General features: G+C 48.9%; 1 protein-coding gene across 4 annotated transcripts in view; it reads right to left on the reverse strand.

Annotated features, from left to right (window-relative positions):
• The window catches only part of DAAM1 (dishevelled associated activator of morphogenesis 1), a 194,336-nt gene extending 187,601 nt beyond the window's left edge, over positions 1 to 6,735 (reverse strand). The window contains exon 1 of one of the 4 annotated variants that reach the window (XM_075531931.1): positions 6,603 to 6,735. The gene's annotated coding sequence lies outside the window, so the exon portion shown is untranslated. The other 3 variants (XM_075531933.1, XM_075531932.1, XM_075531934.1) reach the window with 3 other exon arrangements.
• Positions 6,736 to 9,873: the final 3,138 nt, after the last annotated feature.

Consider the following 9,873-nt stretch of genomic DNA (forward strand, 5'->3'; position numbering starts at 1 on the left):
GAGTGGTTTGTGGTTCCCACGCAAAGCAAGGCTTAGCCCATGCCCTTGGCCTGCTTCACACGTCACTAACCAAAGCAACTGAGCCAACACGCCAGCATATAGGAGCCCAGCTCTGAAAAAGAAACGTGGGTATCTGTATTGCCCAGACAATGGTGGAGGCGTGGACTGGGCTCTCTGCTCCTGGAGGTACAATTCAGAAAGTCCATCAGATGGGCAAAGAGCCCTGGTCACAGTGGTTGAAGCACTGGCCTGCTGACCAAATGTTTGGCCGTTTGAATTCACCTGTCAGCCACCGTGCAGGAGCAAGATGTGATGGCCTGCTTCTGAAGAAAGGATTTAGACTTGGAAATCCTGGGAGCAGGCTCACAGAGTCAAAATCCACTTCAAGGGTAGTGGATTTGGGTATCAGATGGGCAATATTCTTTGCCAATCACACTGCAGATACTTTTCTCAAAAATGAACAAGACAGAGACCAGTTTAAGAGGTGGCCCTAATTGTGTGCCTGGCAGAGCTAAAGGCCAGCTTTAACTCCGGGCCCCGTGCAATGTACAGGGCACAAGGAGCCCACGTTGTTGCCACAGCTGAGTGGCGACCAGGCCTGCCTGTTCTCTCTATGCTGGGTGCCACCGGGCCGCGTTCACAGGCCAAAGGTGTATGGCCGTCCTGAATTAAGTGGCATTTCTTTAGGGAGTATGCATTCCCTTGGGGTCTTTAGTCACGCTCTGGTAATTCGCATACAACTTCAGATTTTTTCATAATGCTTTTGTCCATTTAAGACGTAAAACATAGTAGAGACGTAACTTTTATTTACACAAGAAAGCAAAAAGTCTGCATGACTTGCTTTATGGTAGCAGTCTAGAACAGAAGCAGCAGTGTCTCGGACACATGCCTGAACTTGGAAGTGTAACAGAAAGAATGGGAAAGGGGACATGAAAAAGCTTCTAAGCGGATGGGTGCTGGATGAATATTGTGTTTAAGTAGCCTAATGGCTAGCAGACTGGTTTGTTTTTTTTTCCATTTCCAGAACTTTCCTATTATTTCCCTAACAGACAAGGTTTACGTTTTAGTTCATTGTGGTCATCAAAATTTTTGAAAGTGGCCCAATATTCAGTGTGAGACCAAAAGGAAAAGTTTTATTGGTAGCCAGGAAATCACAAGGACATGAGGAAAGGGACATCCCCCCAGTTTTACACGTTTAATTCACAATGGTGGCTAAGGTTTAACAGAAATGTCATTGTGGGGTAGGGGTATTTTAAAATCTGAAGATACCCCAGATTAGGTTACTTTCTGACTACTGCTCAAGTTTTCATCTTCTTTTCAAAAGAACATGCATATGTTATGTTAAAAGACAACAGGGAAAATGGAAGCTAAGAATGATGGGCCCTCTTTCCATACAGGCTCTGGGGCACAGTGGGCTGCTAGTCTCCAGGTCAGCACTTAGAGACAGCCAGCAGTGCTGTGGGAGAAAGATGAGTCTCCCTGTTCCTGTAGATGGTTGCAGCCTTGGAAACCCATGGGGGCAGGTCTGCCCTGTCCTGTAGGATTGCTTGGCAAGTTTAAGTTGAGAATCCTCTTCTGGGTGGGAAGTCCATTATTTTGTTCCAGAGAAGGTGTTCAACCTAATGAGAAGTTTTTCAAGTACAAATAGAATCTAATGCTGGATGGCAGGCTCCCGGGAAGGTTAGAGATGGGATGTAAGAGGCACATTTCCCTTTTAAATCATTCGCCTATCATTCAAATAGCAACCACAGAGGCAGTACAAAGATGTTCGCATCCAATACTCAAAAGCAACATTTTACATCTCAGGCAACATTTTCTGGTTTTCATTTGAGGGAATCAGACTTTTTTTTTTAATTACGAGATGAAGCCATTTTACTCTCAATCAACCACTAGCACGTGCTGTGTAATGAATTAGACTCCTTGGCGGAGCTCTACCTAACCTGTCACCCAGCAGTGTGGTGATCTGAGCGAGGCATGTTCTTGTGTTTCCTCCTGTTTGCTGCCCTCATCTGTAGAGTGGTAATCTGCTTCGCCGGCTTGTGAGGAGTCAATGATTTAGTTAGCGTACAGCACTAGAAAGCGAAGGTAACCACCAAATGTACGGTGATGATTAGTATCGCGTGAGCTCTAAGTGTAACGTTGTCAGGTGCTAAGGAGTTAGGAGTAGAGTAGGAAGAAAAGAGGCTTCCTGGATACTCCGGCACTTGAATTGGATCTGAAGGTGCAAGGAGAATTTAGATCCCCAAAAGGGTCGCCACTCTAGTTGGGGGGCCCATCACCACGGAGAGTCAGAGATCAGAGTGTTCAACCATCAACAAGGCAACTGTGCTGACCAAAACCAAGGACATACTAGGTAAAGGGGGTTTGAGTGGGTGGGAAGAGTGGGGAGGGGCTCTGCAGATAAGCTTGCAATGCTTCTAGGGACTTGGCTTGTTTTCACACCTATGTACTATGAATTCTCTCTGAAATGCTCCTCTTTCTGCTCCTGGATCAGTGTGGCAAGGATACCAGAAAGCAACAACAGAATTTAGCCACAGTATGAGTCTCCTATAGTGGGATGTACGATGCCAGAATCAACTTGGATCTCATCTTCATTTGTGCCTGACTGACTCTTCAAGTCCAGTCTCTTATCCTCATCTCCCAGCCACTGTATACAAACCAGTCTAATTGCAAATCAAATCACCATTTCAAGAGAGGGACCTGCTACCCCCAGCCTACCCTGTCCACTTGACCCTAGCCCCCTAAGCCCTCTGTACCAGTCCCTGCCCTCTTTACTGATTTCTTAAATAGTACCTGTTCTACCTGTAAACTTTGTGAGTTCTTGGGGAAGCCACTAAGAACAGATACTGGAAGTGTTCCATTTTCCCCATTTCAAGAGAGACCATGTCATACTGAGAAAGAGTGATAGTAGCCCATATTCTTCATCCCAAGCAAATCTCTAAAGAAAAGTGGGGGGGGGGGGTGGACAGGGTTCATGTGTGGTCAGAGCCTCCTGCTAAGGGAGCACAAGTTTGCTAACCTGAGTTGGCCCCGTTGCCTTTCTGCTTCCTGCAATACAGGGATACATTTAACACTTGGAAACAAGAGGGAGACACAGCCAGGGAGCGCCCCAGCACTTACAAGCTCTGTGGTTGTTTGCTGATCCAAACACCTAAGGCTCTTAATGGCACCAGGCTTTGCTGGAAAAGCTTGCTTGCCCTGGTCCAACAACCGCTGGTCAGTTTTTAAGTGATTCCACAGAACACCTCAAGATTCTCAAGCCAAAGCCATTCTTTTCAGTCCGCCCTCAAATTTTATTCACCAAATGAAACTTGTGTTCAATAGTCACCATGTTCTATTTGTAAACACCTCATTTGTTTGAACAACCATGGTACCAAAATTCAAAGCAGCCTTTTAAATGAAGGAGCTCGATCAAATAGCACAGAGACAGACACACATTCTTAGCTCCGCAAGCATGTCCACAAAACCAGGCTTCAAATTCCTTGACATCTATTCACAAAGCTCCTGTGAGCACCACCCAAGGATATAACCTGCCGCGCCCTCTTTACTATCACACCTCATCACTGACTTACACTTCCGAAACCCAGAGAATCCAACTACTGGAAAACAGAAAGCTACAGAAATTGGACAAATGCCCCCACACTCCTCTTCCCGTCTTCTCTCTTATGGGCCAGTCGGGAACAACACAGCTTGTCCGTAGAACAGTCCCGCCCCAGACTGGAGAACCACTGTCTCCTAATTCTTCCCAAAAGGGAAGACAGCCTCAGGGCTGTCTCTTGGTGTCTTCGCCTTTGTTTCTCTCTCTCCCTGCTCTCCTGTCACTGACCTCCTGGGAAAGTTATCTGGGCCAACTGCAGGGCAACGGAGACATCTAGAAATCCCTGCTTTGGAGAACTGATAGGAAATTATAACCAGAAAAATATTTTATGCGGGTTAATCTTTTCCAGAAGCTAAGTAATTAGGAAACATGGCTATATCAAACACACTGAAGGTTTTAAATATACATCAAGCCTCGTGCCATACAGAAGTTCGGTTTATGCTGAGATGAAACCTCTTGAAAGAGAATCAGAGGAATGTTACAGCTGATGACAGAACTATCCATGGAGAGAAGACAGGCCTTGGAGCGACAGCCCTGGCTCCAAATACCAAGAGACAAGACAAAGACCTCTGCCCTCGAAGAGTTTACAGTCTAGTGGGGGAAATCAGGAGTGATCAATTCTAGGACAAAAACAAACAGTAAATCACAACTTCTGAAAGTCCCTGTTTCCACACAGGGATGTAAACCACCTATTAAATGATTCCATGAATGTCAAGCATGTGGCCCGTTAACATTCCCCCAAGCATTTATCTGCGTAGCCATGTAAATACATAGGCAGTCACAAACACACTGACCAGTCCCCTCAGCCCCCTTTGGCATGAAATGCAAGCAAAGGGAAAACAACACATCTGTATCACACAGTCAAGTTACAAATGACTGCATTTGGTAAAAAGGCAAGGCCAGTTAGTGTCCAGCTACTCAGCACAATACTGCCTTGCCCCTTTGAAGGGTTGCCACAAAGAGCCAGGCTCAGAGTCACAACTCCATACCTGGAATCGGGAGACGCCCTACATATCTAACATTACCAACGAGGAGATCAAGGACCCCCCACCCCCACCCCGCAGGCACAGAGTGAGGTCGACACAGTGGCAGAGCCACAGAAGGACCCAGCTGCTCCAGTTCCCAGTCCCGTGTTTTCTCCCTCCAACACCTGCCTCCTGTGGGCCAGCTTGAAGATCTTATGAGAACCACAATCTCATCACCAGAGGAAACACGCTTTCAGTTCTTAATGGTCCTCAATCACTTCCGACCATCTGCACCTGGAGCAAATTGACCTGTACTGGTGACCAAAGAGCCCTCTTCACGAAGAATGAAGGGTGCCCATCATGAGACAGCCAGCTGCCTCGGATTCTAAAGACTCCATTTTGGGGGTGGGTTCCGGCGAGCATGTCTTTCCATTGTCATTTTCAGAGCTTGTCTCAGGAAAAGGGCTCCGAACAATTCGTTTGTGAAAGCGGGGTGGAGAGGTGCGGCAGGGGCAGAGAGAGGTATCGATCGAAGATGTGTGTCCTTCCAAGCCATTTACAGGAGAATGAGCACAGTCCTGGGCCAGCGAAAGGGGAGAGGAGTTGAGAGCAGCTGAGCCCAGGACAAGCATTTGAACACACCCACTGACCACGCCCTCCCAGCTGCCCGCAGAGCCGCGTCGAATCGAAACAGCAGTGGGAGCTGTTAGGATTCCGACGGCAGGAGTCGCCATGGCAACAGGATTCATCTCCCGCAAACTCCGCTCCAATTCACCGGATCCTGCCGGAATCTCATAAGCTACCGGTCCAATGAAAGGAACCACCTCTAATGCGAGCCAGAGTCGCGGGGGCGGGGGTGTGGCACTCGCTCTTGATCTCTCCCAAGGGATAAAAGGGGGTCCACTGAAATATTGTGTGGGGGCCGAGACGGAACGCCCCCAAACCCAAACTGTGAGCGCCAGAACAGAGCCCTTAGCGTGGTTTGATGAATGAGCGAGTAAAGCAACGAATGAAGGTGCCAAAAACCGGGAGAGGAAATTCAGAGGGCTTGGGGGTTCTGGGGCCTCGTGCCTTTCTCCAGTCGAGAGGCCAAGCTGATGGCAAGCGGTTGGCTTTTCCGCACCAGCTGGGAAAACCCGATTATCCAGCTCCGCTGCCCCACAGCGAACCTAATCATTAGATTATTAGACACACACACACACCTCCCTTTTTCATCTCCCGGCCCCGGGCCCCGGTGCAGGCGCTCTGGGCTCTGTGCCTAGGAAGCCAGCAGTGCGGGGGAGAGGTCCATGCGCCCTGCCGAGAGGGGCCGAGAGGCGCGCGCTCTGCGGCGCCTCGAACCTAGGACGCAGGAGGCGCGGTCCCCGAGTGGCTGTTCGCCAACACCCTCCCTTTCCTCCGCAGCGCTGGGCACCCCTCCTCTCGGTTAGAGACCCTTGGCTCCCAACTTTGCCTGAATTACAATCACCCCGCCCCCTTTCGAATGGGGCATCGGTACGGGTGCCAGGGACGGTAGGGTTCCGCTCGGACGCAGACGGGTACGAGAGTCCCTCCCTCCCTGTCGCCACCGTCGTGCCCTCGGTTCTCCCTCTCGAAGCCACCGAACCAGGAGCTTCCAGCCGCTCCAGGGTCTGCAGCCTCGAGCCGAGGCCACGACCCCAGAGCTCCGGCCCCAGGTTGCTCGCCGTAAGGCGGCGAGTGGTACCCGGCCGGCTTTCCGGCGTCCCAGAACCTCGAAGAGGAGGGACCCCGTCCTCTGGGGCGCCTTCCTCGGGGCTCGCCTAGCTTTACGGAGCGCTGCAGCCATTTTCCCATCCTCAGCTTGGCAGCTGGGAGCTGTCTCCGTCCCGTTCCCACCCAGACCTAACCTGAAGGACGGGTTTAATATTTACCTACTGGCCGGGGAGCTCCGAGGCGGCAGCTGGAGGGCGCGCCGGGAGCCCAGCGCCTTAGCCTGGGAGAGTGCGCTCAGCCCCGCGCCACTGCCTGGTGCCACTTAATGAATGAGTGGGGCGGGTAAGGCGGCGTGTCCCCCTTACCTGAGCAGCCCCGGCATGCTGGAAAGGCAGCTCTGCGCTCTGGGTACAATGGGATCCGGTTAAACAGTTTCCTTCACAGCCGCTCGTAGGTTACCAACTCGCAGGTGACATCACCCTCTCTCGGCCTGATAGGGTACAAAGTGGCGCCCACTGCGCATGGACTCCCCAGCCAGGCCCGCAGACTCCTGGGAGTTGTAGTCCACAGCGGCCAAGCGGAGTCCAGAATGTACTCCTGCCGTGCTTCAAAGAACTACCCTTCCCATGCACCCCTAGGAGCCCCCGGCTCCACCCCCCGTGGTTCCGCCCCCTACCGGGACCCGCCCCCTCCCCGCCCTCTAGCTTTGGTGTTTTAACAGGAGTGGTTCGGACCCCAAGCCTCTGGGCTAGCGCAGGCCAGAGAGGGGACGCGCTCTGGTCTTGCCCTTTGACTTGACTCTTAATGTATCCCGCCCGGGCTCTGGGGAGTTCAGTGCTCAAGCACGCTGCCAGGGAGCTCTGGCCAACAGAAGGGAAGATTAAGCTTCCCACTGCCTTTCCTGGGCTGAGCAACGAATTAATAGGGTGCTCTGGTTTCTGGGTTAATGCGGTCCTGGAATTCCCCCACGACCCTGGGGACCAGCCCGCGCCGGCGCCGCAGGGAAGAATTCCCGCGTGCCCTACTTCTCTCCGCTCGCCTTTCTTTTATCTCCTATCTCCTAAGTCCCCCCCAGGGTGACCTAGCAGACGCGGGGAGCATTGTAGTTGGCTGAGCTGACGAAATAACGGAGGCTGTCATTAATAAAAACGCGGTGTAACAGATAGTCGCCGCAATCCCCATCCGGAAGCCGCCTGCTACTGCAGAGATAATACTATCACGCAGACATGCTTTTGTTCATCTCTGCAAAAAACTGCCCGAGCCCCGGTGCTCTAGACTTCAAGGAAGATAATATCTTTGCTTAAAGTTTTAATAATAATGTGTTTGTGTGCGCTTCACAATACTCGCCCTTAGTTTATCCGTTTACCTCTGAGTGTGTGTGTGTGTGTGTGTGTGTTTAAGGATACTAACGCAAACATCATGTTGAGCTAGTCTGCCATGATGTTAATAAACCTAAATGCTTACCAGTTGTTTGGAGCCCAGCAGCCTGCGCCCTTTCACAGCAACCCTATGTACAAAGCCAGGCAACCAACACCACTCTCACCAATTTCAGGCTTGAGCCTATTGTTGCATCCATTATGTCAGGGCATTCCACTAGAGGCCTTCCTCTCTTTCATCGACCCTCTCCTTTCTCAAACATAGTGTCCTTCCCAGGGTCAAGCCCCTTGTGTTAGCATGACCAACATATGTAAGACAAGTCTTGCTATATTGACTTATAATGGGCATTCTGGCTGTACTTCTTCCAAGACATGCTATATTCAACATTATTTGTCAACACGGTAATTCAAAGGCCTCCGTTCTTCCATCTTCTTTATGCAGTGTCCAGCTTTCCGAGACATAGGAGGCTATTGAAACTCTCTCAAAGCGACATCTTTGCTTTTGAGTATTTTAAAGAGGTCTTGCACTGCAGGTTTGCCCAATCAATAGGTGTGATCTCTTGAGTGCCACTTCCATGGGCATGGGGATCCAAGTAAAACAAGATTTTTAAAACTCCAATATTTTCTGGAGGTATCACTTTAAAATCTGAATTTCATCTGTAACTTGAGTTCAAGTGAAACATTCGTGGGTGGATTTGCAGATCTCAGGGGAGTGGAAATGCTGTAGTTTGTTGTGAGAGGGTTTTATTGCTGAATTCTGCTTTTAATAAGCCTGTTTCTTGTAGGTCGGGCACTATTTTTTTCACCCTCTACATTAAAGGAAGGTAATTTTTAAGATTGCTCTTCTGTTTTGAGACATTCAGTCCATTTTAAATCTTACCTTTAAAATAACCCAGTATGGTCAATGATATTCCAGCTAGGGGGTGGGCATAATTTGTTGGAATTCATTTCATGGGAAAATATTTAGAAAAAACAACCCAAGGTAATTCTAAGGCAGCAGTCCTCAACCTGTGGGTCTCAAGAGCCCTTTGGGGGTTGAACGACCCTTTCATAGAGGTCAGCTAAGACCATCGGAAGACACATATTTCTGATGGTCGTAGGAACCCAGACACCTCTCTCTATCCGTCTCCAGGAGGGTCCACCCACAGGCAGATGTGTCCACATACAAGTACCCGGCGTGAAGACTGTTACCCATGCTACACCATGCTTCAAGACAAAATTTAATTAATTTGTAATTAGAAATAAATATTACACATTATGTAATTACATATTGTTTTTGTGATTAATCACTATGCTCTAATTATGTTCACTTTGAACAATGAAAACACATCCTGCATATCAGATATTTGCATGACGATTCATAACAGTAGCAAAATGACAGTGATGAAGTAGCAATGAAAATAATTTTATGGTTGGAGGGGTCACCACAACATGAGGAACTGTATGAAAGGGTCGCAGCATTAGGAAGGCTGAGAACCACTGTTCCAGAGAATCTCCTCATTTTATTACTAGACCCAACTTTGAGATGGATACATAATCAGAGCCTGAAATTTACCGAGTCAATAAATTGGAGATTGAATCTCTCTTAAGTCAAGACGTATCAGCAGTTTGAAACCACCAGCACTCCTTGGGGCTTTCTACTCCCATAAAGAGTTACAGTCTCAGAAACAGGGGCAGGTCTACCCTGTTTTATGGGGTCACTATGAGTCAGAATCAACTTGGCGGCAGTGAGCTGAGCTAGAGCCATCAAACAAGGTTATCCTTCAGGGTAATTAAGGCACACACTGAAGGTAACATTTGTCGGGAAATCACCTTACACCACGTTCTCTTGAGTCTTCAGCAATGAAGGTGGGGAAAGAATTGGATCTGCCAGAAGGAAGAAAGAAAACCATTCTCTATATTGATTAACATTATAAATCATTATGTAGTCATTTAATGTACAATAAATTGGAGGGATAGATAGATGATAGATAGATAGATAGATAGATAGATGATAGATAACCAGGCATTGTGGAGGTGTTGTTTTGTAGAAGTAGTGCTGGATTTGAACTGATCCCTACACATAGTATCCTTGGTAACCAAGGAAACAAAGATGGCTCTTCAGCATCAGAAGTGTGATCCGTGGATCTGAGGCCAGAAAAGCTGTAACAAGTACTACGGTGCCAAAAGAGAGCTCACACGCGTGCATTCAAGTTCACAGACACTCACGGTGTGTGGGTGTGTTGAATTCTTTCTAGGTGGCTAGTCTCATAAAGCATCC

Source organism: Tenrec ecaudatus, chromosome 14 (assembly GCF_050624435.1).
Source record: "Tenrec ecaudatus isolate mTenEca1 chromosome 14, mTenEca1.hap1, whole genome shotgun sequence".
NCBI classification, from domain to species: Eukaryota; Metazoa; Chordata; class Mammalia; order Afrosoricida; family Tenrecidae; genus Tenrec; species Tenrec ecaudatus.